Consider the following 16,310-nt stretch of genomic DNA (forward strand, 5'->3'; position numbering starts at 1 on the left):
GGGCTTTTCGCCCCAAACAGTCGTGGAGAGGGGAAAGCCTCATGGCTCCGGCAGCGCGCAGGGAGCCTGCGGGAGCGCTGCCGGCAACAGCACGCCGCCGGGACACCCCTGGGACGCGGAGAATGAAATCACCCGAAGTTGTTGGGATTTTTTTTTTTTTTTAACTATTATTATTTATAGCTGTAATCATGGAAACAAATAGAACCCTCCATTAGAGCTCCCGGCTCAGCGCGCGTCCCTGTGCTCTCAGCTCCCACCCCCCTCCTTGGCAATCCAGAGAGCGGCAATTGCCTGCGGCTCATTGTGCGGGGAAAACAAACAAACATAAACTTATCGCCCCGAAAATTTTGGATTTCTCGCGTCAAGCTGCTAATAAAACGACATTAATGGATCAGCCCCGCGAAGTGTCTCTTCAGTGGCTTTAAAGTATCTTTCGAGTGCCGCGGGAAAGCCGAGGTGCACCCACTCCCGACAGCTGCTGCCGTCTGCCCAAGCATCTCCGGGCAGGGGGCATCCCGCCTCCCACCACCGCCCATCTGATGTGGTAACAACATTTATTATTATTATTATATTTATTATTATTATATTATATTATATTATGTTATAAATTTACAGGGAGAAAACCCCAAGGGTTCCAAAACCACATGTAGAAATGGCATCTTGAAGCTGATGAAGCAAAACAAGACCAAACATCCCATGACCTTCCTAGGGCAGGGACTCCACCTGCCTTCCCTCGCCACGTGTCTGACGGAGAAGCTCTTTTCAGCCAAAGCAGGCCCTTCACAGGGCTTTCTGATGCAGTGCAGGGGCAAGACACTGGAAGGGACTAGGGGCAGTCTGCAGCAAGCTCCTCAGATACACTTGTTTGTCACCCAGGAGGATGTGGGTATCACACAAATGCATGTTCATCATGCCCTCTACCACCTCTCCACCTATGAAAGTGCTGGGAGTATCTGCAAGAGAGTCCTGAAGGCACGTTATTACTGTAGCTGCAGGATTTCTAAGGGTTACTGTCAATGGTTTTACAGGCTGGTTCGGCCCGGTTCTGTGACCAGTGGGTTGGAGGGATCCACAGATCCGCGCCTCCAGAAAAAAAGGCTATTACTGGCATGTGTATATCTCTCTGTGTTCAGTAAACCTTATAAATACTGTAGAAAGAAAACTCAAGTGGAACAGGATTTACTCATGTTCTGCACTGGTGAACTTTTAGTGTGTGAGGTATGCCTCCTGCCTGCCCTTCAGGTTTGCAATGATCTGATCCTGATCTTCCGTCACGGCCAGTGCTGAAAGGTTGAAGTCCAGTGTCAACACAACTGGAAAAGATAAAATCCTCCTATGGCTTCTTGAGATGGGGACTGCAACCAGGGTGGATGGGTACCTCAGACTGTCCAAAAGAACCATGAAGTCTTCAAATAAAGAACAGCATGGTGACAAGGCATCTGATGACTCTTCAGTCTGCTTTTCTCAATACACGTATCTATTTCTTTCTCTTTTTCTCTGTGGTGCTAGCACATCTTTAGTGCTGTCCTGGAAACACAAGTGGTGCTAGGATCATGGTAAGAGGAAGAAAGACAAGCAACATTAGGAAACTAAAGCTAAATGATGCAGAGGGAGGGGATGGTGGGGGGCAGAGAGCTTTTCAGTGAGTGTTCAGGCTGTGCAGTATCCCCATGCAATCCCAGTTCCAGTTACATGTGCTTCATGTGCTTGACAGAAGTCCTGTAAATTATAAAGCAGAATTCTTCTTCTGAAGTGAACTGATAAAATCACACATTTCGATGGAATATGGTTCCATCAGGGCTCCTCTGTCTTGCTCTTGAGACTGTCTTCATGCATAAAGCACTGTTGTTTGTGAAGAGGAAAGCTCTGAGGGCTGACAGCAGCTGTAAACTCTAGAGTGGCCCTGCTTTAGCAAGTGCAAAGTCACATGTTTTTCTTCACTAAGGGCTTTTTGGAACTGCATGTAGCAGTGAGTCATGCTTTTTGCCATGCTTAAATTGGTGACAGCTCACTTTAGGTCAGGCAACTCGATACTTTCCCATGAGTGGCCCATTGTTCAGCTTTGTCAGGAGGGGTGGCATCTGAGGGCAAACCTTCCAGCACCTGGGCACAGCCCTGCCCACCTTAGCTGTCAGCTCAATCTTCAGAATAGTTATAAACAAACAAAAGGAACCAAACATATCGGAGTGGCGGGCTGGATGTCCTTCCTCTGGGCAAAAGGATCAGGTGATGATGGCAGGAGGCAGTGTGTAATAACTATTTTCATACTCTGCTTAATTAGAAATTAGTTAGAAATTAGGGGATATTCACCATGGTCACAGACTGCAGCTGCTTTAGCTTGCTCTTCTCAGTGTATGTTAGATGGCCACAAGTACACAGTGGTGTACTTTTAGCAGCCAAATGAGTAAAATCCCTCTCTGCTGCACAGGCAGGAGAAACTGAATGAACACAGTGTGGCTTTAAGTTCAAGAGTTTTGTGTATGCTACAAAATAAGTACTTCCAGGCATCTGCTGCAAGGCTCTTGTTTTGTAGATGAAAAATAAATACTTGACACCACATCAGTATACACGTATCACCCTGGTAAGACACGTATCTTGTCTTGCATCTTGTTTGAACATTTGGATCCCTTGTTGAAAAGTGCCAGTTTACCTGAGAAGAATTATTTAAATATTGGTAGAGGCTGATTTGGACCCTAACAAGCTAGCTACATCTATTGGCAATAGCTGCAACAGACTGCTGAATGAAAAGCACCTTTGTAACACCGTGCTTGACAGAACTATGCATGTGCTGAAGAGTCCATTGAGAATTACAAGTGTTGCACAGCAGAGCTTTAAGAAAAACCATGGGGAAATATTTATGAGTGACTATTTTATGACAGCCTTATTGGAATCAAGTTTTAAAGGACATGCAAACTAGAGATATGCTGAGCATTATCAGGACTTATCTTCACTTAATTGTTTTGTTATTCTGCAAACAAGCAAAGACACAAAAAGGGGAGGATAAAAATATCCAGTAAAGAAGTTCTGTGAAGAAACAAGCTTGCAGTAATCAATAAAAGTGAAGGAAAAGACGTTGAGAATTAAATGTCCTCCTACTATCAATCAAACTTCTATATTATGTCTTTATTTTTGGTTGCTAAGTTTTTGCAACATTTATTTTAAAGTATTTCAATTACTTAAAAAGCCTTCCACAGTTAATCAGTTACAACTGATACATATTTTGGCTAAATACCTGTAATTACAGTTGTTTCATACCTGAGCCCCGGTTACTGATGTTGTGCAACAAGCAGTCCTGATTGCTGACATCAGCCCACTTAATGTTCCTGCATTTATGTGATAATTAGATAAAATCAAATAAAGACTTTCTAGTAACTTCATAGAATGCAGTAAACATATTTACTGAGATTAACACAGATCTAAAATATTATTTATGGTTTCATCTCTTTCTGACATCAAAACAGAGCAGGAAAAGCATCTAGGAATGATTACTTACTTTAACATGTGTTTTCCACCATGTAGCCATGTACAGGTCTGTGATGTGTGAGGTGAGAACTGTAGAAAGAGGTATTATTTTTTATTAGAACCACTATTTAGAATACAATTTATGATGTTATGCTTAGGACATTTTTTTATTTCTCATGTCTACCATTTCTCACACTCTTAGACCACTACTACTACAACATTAACATTGCATGTTTGGGATGCCCTAGAATATACAGATGACCAAACTTATGAGTCCATGAACATGTAGAAATGATGTTCTGTGCAGAAAAGGTGCCTCAAAGATATTTTAGGATATCAGCTTCATAAGGAGGAATAAGCAAAGTGACCATAGCAGCAGCCTCCCAGCCATAGTGGCCATCCAGGCCAGGTGCAGCCTGAGGAGGCTGGCACTTTCTCCTCAGTCTGTAGGCCAGGAGGCTCTACAGCCTGTCAGGCTGTATACAAACAAGTGGATGAACTCCAGCTCTCAAAGCTTTCTGGTCTTCCCTGTGCAAATCTTTATTTCACTGACTTGGTCACTCATCCTTGCTAAAGCCCCTTGCGTGACACACCCCATGACAGTGCCTTTTGGATCAGTTTGCACTTCAGCTTCTCTTACTCTGAGTAAGCAGCAGTGCTGCTTTTTTCCTTGACAGCTCTGACACGTATCGTAGGCATTTGCTTTTGGCCTTTAATCCCCTTACAAAAATTTCCTGCTAGCCACCTGCAAGAGCAGCTCCAGCCTACCTGGCCACTCATCATAGCGAGCACCCTGAGCTCTGGTGTGTCACTTCCCAGACATGTCCAGCAGTTAAAATAAAACAACACAGAACTTGGGAAAATTTCAAAATCACTTACTACCCATGGCTAATGCAGTAGTAGACAGAAATAACAAATTCTGCAGGTGTTTCTTCACCTCATAGGTCTTCATGTTTCAAAAGTCATCCTGTTAGCTCCTATTCTGTTCCCTATTTCTTCAATAAAATTGGACACAAATGTTTTTCATACAGGACATGGCCATTCCATTGCTTCAAAATTACTTCTGATTGTTCTTCATCAGGTAGAAACTTGATAGAGATGTGGTGAAAAATAGCTGATTCTACAGCCTTTCAGATAAAGTAATAGCATAGTGGTTTAATAAAACCAATGAGAATGTACACCTGCTTTTTATTTTTTCTTTCTTTTTTTTCATAAAATTCTTCTCATATGAACATAAACAGAGAATGACTGCGTTGGATCATGTAGGAATCTAGCTAATCCAGAATGCAGCTCCTGATCACTGATTGCTAAGATGATCAGGGGGCTGGAACACCTCCCCTATGAGGACAGGCTGAGGGAGTTGGGCTTGTTCAGCCTGGAAAAGAGAAGGCTGCAGGGTGACCTCATTGCAGCCTATCAATACCTGAAGGGAACCTACACCCAGGAGGGGAGTAAACTCTTCAAAAGGGCTGACAACAGCAGGACTAGGGGAAATGGATCCAAGTTGAAGGAGGGAAGATTTAGGTTGGATGTTAGGGGGAAGTTCTTTACAAGGAGAGTGGTTAGGCCCTGGAACGGGCTGCCCAGGGAGGTTGTGGATGCCCCATCCCTGGACGTGTTCAAGGCCAGGTTGGACGGGGTCCTGGGCAACCTGATCTAAACGTGTATGTTTGGTGGCCCTGCCAGGCAGGGGGGTTGGAACTACATGATCCTTGAGGTCCCTTCCAACCCGGGTGATTCTGTGATTCTGTGATTCTGTGGGATCAATAAACAACTATCAAGGAAAATATCTAACAAATTGGGAAAGTGTGGTCTTCACTTTCACATCTAAGCAATTGGTTGCTTAATTGGTCCCTTTACAGAGTTGTGCTGGAGTCATATTGTGGTTAAATGCCACATGCAAGATTTTTTCCCATGAATTTGTACTCCTGGCCCCACAAAGTCCTGCATCAATAAGAATATGCAATGTTTCTGCTTGTTGCTTTTAAACTTCCTACTTCATCATTTTACTGGATACCCAGTACTTTTTTCTATTTAAATTCTCCATGTAATTCTTTGGTTTCCAAGCAGAAGAATCTTAATATGTTGAACTAAGATTTGGTAAGAATCTATGTTATTCTTCTGATGGTTCTGACTTTCTTTTTCTGAATCTATTGTAGTTCTTCTATATTATTTCGTGGCAGGTTCACTGTATTGATATTATCTAATATGTGCCATCACCATATATTTATTCATTGACATAGAGATGCTTCATATTTTCTTCTCTATTTCCTGCAATAATTCCTAATGTATCATGTCCTACATTGGTCTAATATAAAAAAAAATGCAATCTTGTTGGCCACTAACTAAATACCTTGAATTATTTCTACAGCTCTCCGTGATCAGCTTGAGTATTTTAATACTTTTTACAACAGAAGTCTTTCTTCTCTCACAGCACACACACAGACTCTCACCACCCTTCTCACATCATTTTTTAGTATTCTGGAGGGATAAAAAGAATTCACTGGTAACTTCCATACTTTTCGTTAGCATAGTAAAATTTTAACATTTGTTCCTTCTTATGCTTGAAATCGAGAAACTCCCTCTTATGCCAAGATTGTTTCATTTTGGAGTCTACAGTGAAGAACCTTGTCGAAAACTTCTTGAAAATCTGCCATACACAATGTAGCCAATATATAAGCACAGATATATTTATTTATTTATTTTAAGAGATCCTGGAGTTCCTAACTGCTGTTTGTGTAGAAAAGCTGGAAGAAAAAAAAAACATTCAAATTTAGCAAAGGCATAAACAGGAACCTACACATACATTAAAAATTGTTATTTAAAACCTGTTTTGTAACTTAACAGAGCTTGGTGCTGGCAATGTAAATAATTGCATGTAATTGGTAGTACTTTAGTATTTATTTCCCTTCCTAGTCCGTATTGCTTTTATTATGAGTGGCTACTTGTAGTTAAAAGGAAGGTGCGTCTCACTGAAATAAGCCCTAAGATTTACTGGAATGGAAGAGGATTTCTGAAGTTCCTGGGCTTTGCATTTGTCCTGTGCAGAGGGCAGAGCATCAGATGCTGTAAGCCAAAATGATTTTACTATGTAAATAGATGAACAGTGTGGATTGGTGTCATTAATTCACTGTATTGAAGATAAATGTAGAGAGAGAAACAGTAGGGATATTTGTAAACATAGAGGACTTAACAATACCACAGTCACTGAAAAAAAAAAAATAGGTACATGGAATGAGAGGATGTCAGGATACTGTGCTTCCAAAAGTTCTAGGCAGCACAGCTGTTAACTACATGAGGACTTGTTCCTTCCAGAAAGAGATCTTTACCGTGTCCACATCCTGCTCTAGGTTTCCCTTTCTCTGTGCCATGTATAATACCCATGGACAGAATACCAGGAAAATGCAAGAACTGAGGTGGTCTTGGTTACTAATACTGAGTTACCAATGGGAATACTGTGTGTGCCTTGGGCCTCTTTAGTTCTGACTATGGAAGCACTGCCTGTCATTTTTTTACTAAGTTGCAGAAACATCATGTGAAATATTGCTTATATATTTTAGAAGCAACTCTGGAATGTGGGATGCAGAGAATGCATTTTTTTCATTCTTTGTTATTCCTTCTCAATTATTGCTTTTATATCCCAATTTAAAATAACAATATCTATACTTCACTGCAGCTTGCTGCTTTGATAGAGAAATGTACTTGACTCCCTACAGTTATTGCAATTGGAGGTGGATCTGATTAGGATGCTTTTCCTAATTAAGTGATATCACCTAACGTGAGTTGCCCTACCATTGTCTCATTGCAGTGTAAAAATAACAACAGTGCAGAATCATTTGGTTATTTTATTTTCCTGATTAAAATGTCTTTACTCATTCATATTTTACAGAGTAAAATTCCACTTTAATGAAAGAAAGAGGGTCAGTTTTCCAACACAGATAATTATATGTCCTCATATCCCAATCATGGTTAGGGCTCAATTTCACTGAATTCAGCAGCAGCACATCTCACTAGATCCACATGTAAGGAGAAAGCCCAAGGTGGATACGCAGCCACCAGAGATCACAGAGAAGGTCTTTCAGAGGGCTTTTCATTCACAGTCATCTCTGGGAGAAAAAGAAACAAGTCATGCCCTCCCCAGCCAGCTGCCACATATATGCAGATCTTCATGGTATGAAGGAAGTTCTTTGTCTTCATTTGAATCTCTAAGATCTGGATGTTTCAAATTAATTTTTTATGTTTTTTCCTTGAAAAAAAAAAAAAAAGTATATCATGAGAAGCTCTAGAGTTCTCTTCTTCTGTGTTCTTTTTAAAGGTCCAGCTGAGCCCATATTTGATCAAAATTCTGATCTCCTATTAAGTGCAGGTATTATCAGAGAGCAATATAAATAAAGGGAATTTTGAACATCTTTCCATATGTTAGTGACTACAAGACAGATGAGATTTGCACTTGATCTGCCTATATTTTTAGGCAACTTTATAAAGTTTATAAAGTTTAATATGAAATCTTTTTAGTACATTCAGAGTTGAAAAATATGATATGAAAAGAGATATTTCTCTAAGAGAAATAGCTGGTTATGGAAAAAGAGATTTTGTATTTAAGTAGATAATAAAAATGAAACACATACACATCTTTAGTTGCAAGCACAGCTGTTGGATGCAAATACTGTAGACCTTACAGCTCAAAACCACTCTTAAGGGAATCTTGCTCAAAACAGTCTTCAGGATCAGGCCTTGTAAGATGGAATTTTTAAGTAGAATGTTATATAACATTTAACTTATGTATAACTCATGTATCATTTGTTTCCTTGTAACACTAAAATTAATATTTTTTACATTTCTTCTGCATGCAGCACAGTTAAAAAGAAAAAAATAAAAAGAAACTTTTGTCTCTGCCCCTATGAAAGTTGAAGTAGGATTTCCTGTCTTATTCTTTTCATTCTGGCTAGTGGTGTTCCATGTAGCATATTTTATTGCTGTTCTGCTGTCTTCTGTGCCCTTGTGGCTGCATGCATCAACCTTAGTGGAAAAATTGACTTTCCTACGGTTTTGCGCTTTCTTTCTTCTACTTCCTTTCCCACTTTTGTTGTTTCTATTGATTCCATCACAATAAGTAACAAGCAAAAAAGAAGATTAGGGCAGAAAGATCTCCCCAGCCTATCAATAAATTTCCTAAGCCTTGCTAGCTGTAATTTTTCAAAAAGACTTAGAGTTACATTTACATTCAGAAAATAAAATGCGTAATCCAAGGGATCAGCTCTTTCACATTCAATAATGTGTACCAAAAATAATTCAGCTGAAGCCAGTGGCTTAAAATTTATACAAGAGAGCAGAAAACCAGACTGGTGTACAAAATGGCAAACCGTTGTCATTTCTGCCAGGCAAAAATCTCGAGAAAGACAGCTGCAAGAGTTTTGTCCAAATAAGAATTTTGATATTCAGCCAAGGAGCATGAAGAAGACCAGAATTAAGTCCCAGTATTTTCTAGATGGAAACATCTGATTGACTGCTCTGTGCTTACGATTTTTTTTCTTCAAATGTTTTTCTTTTCAGTTGTACTCATTGTACCAAATTATCTCCTCATTAGCAGAAGACAGTTTTGCTTGTTGAAAATGATAAAAAATGATGTGATTGAAGTTTCTGTTTAACAAATTTTCTTTTATGGTATATTCTCCTGAACTAAAGTCTAATCTGAGCTTTCTAAAACTCATATCAGTCTCTTTACAACTTTGTCTCCCCAAAGTACTAAAATATTTTACCTACCTAAACCATTTGAACTTTCACTAACATTTATTTGCCATAAGAAACAATAACTCCAGAGACAACTCTGTGACTACTTTAATATTCTAAGTTGGCCTCGTATCACGTAGCTCATGTTATTTACTAAAATCAATAAAAATGCCAACAGTAAAAATATTCCTTATTATCCACTGTTGATGGAATTGCCCTCAGCATTAAGAACATTGGCAACTTCACAAGCAAGCAGTGTCAAGTTCACAAATGTTTGATTGAAATACAAATGTGAATGCCACAATTGTGTTGTTCAGCTTTGAATGTCTCCTATAAAAGGAGCATTAAATAATTTGAAGTCATATGCTCTATTCTAGTTGTACATTACTGCAGAAATGAGGCTTCAGAGAAGCTAAATCGTGTTCTTTAAAATGCATTTAATTCAGCATTCAACTTTTGTAATCAGTTTGGGTGGGTTTCATTTTTCCCAAAAACAAGCAAACTAATGACACAAGGTACTTGCCTCTTAAAGTGGGAGCCTTTACATTCCCGCCTCCTAATTAATCCCATCCGCAAACTCCTTTTATTTTTGCAGTAATGGTGGCCCCTGTTCAGTTGGGTCTGGTACATTTACAACTGAAGGGCAGAAAATGTCTTAGTACTACTTGCTTGTTGTTAAAATGTGAAGAACAACACACAACAAAAAAATAATAACTAATGTCTGAGGAAAACATGCCATCAAGATTCAGAAAGTTCACAAGAAATCTGTTTCACTCAGTGCAGCATTTTAAACAAAAGATTCTTTTCTGTTCAGCATTCTTTGGTAAACATCCTGGTTTAAAGACAATCATCCTAGCGTGGAAGCTCATCAGCCTCTGACCCCAAAAATACTATGTATTTAGAAATATTGTATACAGTGACTAGTAAATCCCCAAATTTAAAATGTTGCATTTTAAAGTGAATCCTATTTCCTGATGTAGTGACTAATAGCATGACCATGATCAAGTTGTCACAGAAGTGAAATTGCAGTCACTCCTTTGGGAAGGAAACAGTTCAGACACTTCATCTCAGCTGTTAGATAAAATGGAAGCCAGTCAGTGCATTCCTTACACTGTACTAAAATAATAATTGTTACATGCCTAGCTGAACTGCATGAAGTGCAGAGTCTGAACCCTTTATTTATATGCCTCGCACAATCAAACACAAATGGAATAAATAAAGTGCATTAAGTACAGCACTTTCCCTTTTGAAGCCACTGGCCTTACACAGATCTCTAAGAAGTAAACTCTGCAGCCTCCTCTGGGCCAGAACATCAATTGAGTACTTGCAATAAGAAGTGAGAATCATATGTTATTTAAAGGCATTAAGCAAAGTGTAGATATTTAATGCAAGTAACTTAGCTGTGCGTTTAGTTAATATGGAAATAATTATTATAATGTAGCACTTCATTATTTATAATGCATTAAATTGAGATTTTTATGTGATGCCTTTACAGAGCAGATAGTTCTTTTGTGCAGCAGATAACCAAAGTGCACAAAAATTGCAAAAAATACAGAAAGGGCGAAAGATCTCTTAAAAAGCAATATGTAAGGTTTGATGATTAAAAATGGATAGTAATCACCCAAATGCTAAGCAAATAGCATTACTATTCAGTGGTTTTATTCTCTTTTCATGGAAGGTATTTAAAATCTCTTCTCCAGTGCAGGAAAGATTGTCTGAAATACCTGCATATTTTCAATGGCTAAGCTATATATTTTCTGGTTATATTCTTCATGTAGAGTGTGGGAAATATTTATTCCAAAGCCCAGATGAAGCAGCAATGTGAGAAATGTTGTAAAGCATCTCATGTTGATTGGAGCTAATTAACTGCCGTGCTCCACTGTTGTTCCCAGTTTTAAGCAGCAACACACAGCACAATGCCTTTTATTTCGCTGTTCTACAGACTTTTGCTTAAAAACAGATTAATTCAGTATTTGTACAATTTCAGCACTTTTTGTCTTAAAATGTATTTTTGTAGATACACCAGAAATATTTTCTATGCCATGTTGTTTTTTATGTTTCATAATAAAGTACAATTTGATAAACTACTCATACAATTTTGCCCTTCTGTAAGTATAGTGAACATGTGAAACATGCTACTTTGTGATTACATTTTCAAATCAGCTCTACATTTTTAGAGGTATATATTTAAAAAAAAATAAACCTAAGCATAGAAAATCCTGAAAGAAACTCAGCAATTGGTTTCCCCTTCTTCTCTCTTGTACCAGCTAACCTTGAATCAGAAATAAATGATGTAATCCTGTATATCCTACATTTACCACTGCGTATCTATAGACATACATTTGAGGGTGAGAAGCAGGAATACTAAAATGTTTCTCAGCACTGCTGAAGCAGGTATACTGCTGTTGTGCAAATCAGATTGTTTTAATATTGAAGATGTGGGAATATATCAGAATCCATTATTTGTCTTTAGTTGGTGCCACTGGAATTTTAATATCTGGAGAAAGTTGAGTGCCGTCAATTTTAGTTAATGCTGAAACAAATCACCACTATTAAACATTTTGACTAAAAATGCATCTTGTTTATTCCACTGGCTACACACACACAAGAAATTACACAATCTGTAATTTCTTGTCTGACTAGCTGCAAATGTACCTATCACCTCTTCACACCGCTTCCCAAAACTTTCTCCTGGTTTCCCAAGTGCTTTTTAAATTTTTGTTACTTCTTCATTCCTAGCCACACTGACTCTAGGAAGAAGAATCAGAGCAAGGCATCCGTACAAAACCATAGGGTATAAAAACAAGGCATCTGAAGGTTTTAAATTCAAGACTGGTTCAGCTCTGCATCACATAGGAACATGTCACAGCCTGCAGTAGGAGCTACATCCTGCTTTGCATCTGTTGAGGTCATATCTTGTCACCAGGCTGGGCTCAGCTCTCACTGCGCTCCAGGGCAAGAGGTTCTCCAGTGTCTAGCAGGGTTGTGGGGAAGGAGAAATGGGCAAGGGAGGGATGTAGCACACAAAAACTGACTTCTAGCAGGTCCAGGCTGAAGAGGTTGTTGGACTGTGGGAGAAATCAGTCACAGATGAAATCCTGTGTATGATTTCATTAGCAGCAGGTAGCACCTACCTGCTTCCCCAGTTGTTCTCTCCACCCTCTGATATTCCTGTCAGGCAACCACGACATATTCTCAGACCCCTATGAAATCACACTTCTATAAAGTGGAATTGGAGCTGAGAGGCCTCTTCAGGCTCAGGGTCAGTGAGAGCATACTATATCTTTTGTTTCTGTTGTGCTACTCCTGCTGCTTCTGGGAATTGAGAGCAGAGGGAGGAAGGAGAGACTTGTGACAGAGATGTTAGCTGCACTGCTTGGCAGACTACTGCCCAGCTCCCCACTGTGCCAAAGATAACCAGAGGAGCCCTGAGCCTGCCATGGCATTTCTCTCTAACTCCACCTTCCTGCTAAGTTAAAACTCTTTCTGTCCCTCATTTTCTCTGGTTGAAGCTGGGATTTAGACACTGTTGTGAAATGCTTAAGCTCTTCTTCATGGCATCACCGTTTTCATACCAGGAAATAGGAACGTAACAGACCCTGTGTGTGACATTGGCAATCTGCATGGAGGGGAAAGCAGGGGTCCATTCCAGTGATGAACACAGTTAGCTTTCAGAATAGTATTTTTTCCTCTGCAGAAGAAGACACACTGAAACCCCACATTGTGGGATGCTTCCACGGGGATTAGGAGAACTGGGACTGTTTGTAATAAATAAATATCCAAACACCTATTTAAATTAAATATATTTGTATGGTGTTAAATAAAAAAAAAGAATAATCCTTTTCAGGACAACAATTATATTCATATTCTCATGACTCTTCTATGTTTTCCACCTTCCCCCTTCTCTGAGTTGAGTTTCCATTACTACTACAGGCATTTTTTTATTTTTCATATTGTTTTTTTCTACTCATAATGTTCTAAGATTTTGACAGTGATGTAACTAATACTGCAATGATCTTAGCAGTAACAAGAGCAGGTGTGTTCAGCTCCATGATTTTTAAAAGCATTGACTGGATCTTCCTTAAGATGTTTGTTCTTGGTTGACTCTGAGGACTAGATGCATTTGAAAAATGTGCCTGTGACTTCTGTACAGTCTTAATATATCACCTGGGGAATTTATATAGATTCTGTATGTTACTCTAACTAACATCCCAAGTCTCCAAGACATTGTATTTTATCTAACGTGGTCTAGTAATACTCTGCCTTGAAGGCAGGTCATACCTTTTCTGTAAGTAGTATGTAGTTCTCCTCTGGATCTCCCCTTACTGGAAGTAGTTCTGTGAAATAAGAAGACACAAAATTTGTCTTCAAATCTTATTTCAATAATCTTGTCCTGGATGTGAAGAAGGTGAAACCTGGTTATTAGCTTAAAAGACTAAAATAAAACTATGTTTCAAGATTAATTGGGATTTCTCCTTTCCCTGTGTTGAGCTTGAAGAAGCCCTTCTATCAGCATTGTTATAAGTTATTGAAGCAGCCTGTCAAAATAGATTTCTCAGCCCCAGTTAACTGCTGGTACACTAGCATGAACCTCCAGATTCTGTGACCTCTCCCTCCCTTTCACTTTGCAGTGTCTACTGGAAAGTTGTGATTGAAAACCGTATTTTCACCGTATTTGAAACTTGTATTTTCTGCAAGAAAATACATACAGAGCAGTAAAGTTAGCTGCTACGGTGTTTGACATGGACTTTTGGTAATTAGAGTTACTGTATTTTCATGTGCTCATGAGATGGCAGGTTTGGGTTGTTTGGCTTAGAGATCCGTGTCTTGTTCCTGAGATTGGAAAGACCCCAGGATTTCATGCACTGTGAAGTAATGGTGGATAGTAGTGACGAACCTGTTGGTAGAAGAGTCTGAGGTGAAAAAATCATGCCTCTTGGTGAGAAGGCAGGTTGTTGGGGAATTGATTTTCTGTCTAGTTCTCCCTACACATGATATGGAAGACAGAATAAGTATGGAGAAGCAGTGTTGCTACATATGTTGAACATTAGCGTAGGGATAGTAGTACTTTTCTTCAATTTAACATTTGTTCCTATTCAGTGCTTCAGTTTTCTGAGGGTAAATGCTTTAGAGATCTCAAGTTGGATGTAACATAAATCCAGATCTCAGGTTAATGGTGCTAAGTTTGCAATGTTGTGGTCAATACTCCTGATATCCAATAATGCCTTTTTGGAAAAAAAAAAAAAATCATGTCCTTGCAAGTGCAAAAAGACCTTGTTCAAGGGTTCTTCAGAGCCACAGAAAATGAGACCAAAAAGAGCCAGAATGTTATTGCCTGCACACCACAGCAATTTCTGCATCACACTTCAGCTCCAGAAGGACATACACTTTTGAGTTAAAGTAGTGGAGGTCCTATCATAACACCCTTATGCCTTCCCTGTTAAGGATTTGCACCTTATTTCAGCTGAGCTTTGCCTAGCCTAAGCTTTTATCTGTAGAGCATAATTGTGCTTCCTTTTCCGTGCCAAATTAAAAACACATCTTGTATAGGAAATCTTTTCTTAGTTATGTGTAGGCTCATTATGTCATCTCAACCTCTTTGCTCCTGCCCTGGAAAAAACACACTTCATTGATTTTGTGTACTGGAAAAGACTTTAATATTCTTTAAATAAATATAACTTCAATATCACTCCTGTATTGGCATAAAAAAAGGAGTGTATAGGAAAAGAATGGAGGTACTGGTTGTATTTGCTATGAATTTAAAAGAAAAGAGGAAAAAGAAAACACAATGCATTCCTAAGAGTATAATGAAGAGAGAGAAAAGAGTTTGGATTGTGGCACAGATTTTTGTTTCCAGTTGCTCTGTGAACCACACAAGCTACATTTATTCTTCACGTTGTGACAAGACTCCTTAAAACTTGTGCTTCTTTTGCTTCAAAGTATGTATTAACTGTTTATAATAATATTTGTTCAGTCTTGGTCAAAATAGAGGCGGATGGCTCATGCTCTAAACTGAGAATAACAGCAATGAAAAAGTTAGAAATAAAAAGGATCTTCAGATCTTACTTACTGGCATCTTACAACACTGCAACAGGAGGAAGAGTAGATTCTCCTGGTCCTCCTGGTCTCTGCAACTTCTACAAAAATGCTGGTTTAGAAAATACTTGGGAAGTATGTGGTGGGAGTTGCTCCAGGGACCAAAGTACAACAAGAGGCGACAACTCTAACTTGAATTCACACTGTGAAGAATGTTGAGCCACAGAGTCTGCCTGTGTAAGAGCTTTGGAGAACAGGGATCTTAAACTGCCAGATGTAGATCATGTCATATTTAGTGGTGTAATTTATTGCGACAAGACACCCCCAGAAAAGTTCAAGAAATAATGAATTTCAGAAATCTTCCAGAAATGCCCCAGATAACTCTCTTTTGAGTCAATTACTCCACACTTACCTATTTGAGCACTTTGTTTTAAAAGCTGTATTACTATTGCCACAGGACAAGACTCTGAGTAATGCAAGTTACTGGTCTGATTTGACCTTATAAATATTTTTCTGAGTGTACCCATTGCTTTCTGGATAATGTTCTAGTATACGCAAACTTCTGAATGCTCACACCATACCCATTTCTTTCCCATACTCTCAGCATTGTCATCATTTTTGACCATGCAGTATTATTCAAATATATTCCCATGGGCCTTATCCCCGTCATTAGAGCCTGTTTTTTGTTGCTACAGCTCACTGTTGGAAATAAGTGGCAGAAGTCTTTCTCACTTTAGTCAATAAAATACCAAAAAGAAAAAAAAAAAAAAAAAAAAAAAGAGATAAGAAAGAAAGAACATTCAAAAATTCTCTACGTTGCTTCATTGAGAATTTCTGCAGCGGTCAAATCTGTCCTCACTTGTGAACATCCCTAAAATACTCACTAGAAAAGCTAGAAAGCAATGCCAGCATAAGCAAAAGAAGGGAATTTCTGGATGTTTTGAAGCTACTCACCTAACTTTTCCACAGATCTGTTTTGGATGACAGTTTCCACCCCAGGTCTGTCTGGAAAGACTCCGACAACCAGAAAAATTCCTGGTTGCAGGTTGTTTTTCAGTGCTTACATCAAGAGAGCCTGTTGG

The 16,310-nt window shown here is 38.9% G+C and overlaps 1 long non-coding RNA gene across 2 annotated transcripts; it reads right to left on the reverse strand.

Annotated features, from left to right (window-relative positions):
• Positions 1 to 557: 557 nt before the first annotated feature.
• Positions 558 to 15,563, reverse strand: LOC122179833. Of its 2 annotated transcripts, XR_006178844.1 has the most exons (4): positions 15,263 to 15,563; positions 13,474 to 13,529; positions 3,494 to 3,552; positions 558 to 2,650 (listed from the first exon to the last, which is right to left on the reverse strand). It is a non-coding gene; the product is annotated as an uncharacterized LOC122179833 (long non-coding RNA). The 2 variants fall into 2 exon arrangements; XR_006178842.1 differs by lacking the exons at positions 13,474 to 13,529; positions 15,263 to 15,563 and having other exon boundaries at positions 3,494 to 4,845.
• Positions 15,564 to 16,310: the final 747 nt, after the last annotated feature.

This window comes from Lagopus leucura, unplaced genomic scaffold (assembly GCF_019238085.1).
Source record: "Lagopus leucura isolate 7727_CA_CO unplaced genomic scaffold, USGS_WTPT01 Super-Scaffold_1, whole genome shotgun sequence".
In the NCBI taxonomy this organism is placed as follows: domain Eukaryota; kingdom Metazoa; phylum Chordata; class Aves; order Galliformes; family Phasianidae; genus Lagopus; species Lagopus leucura.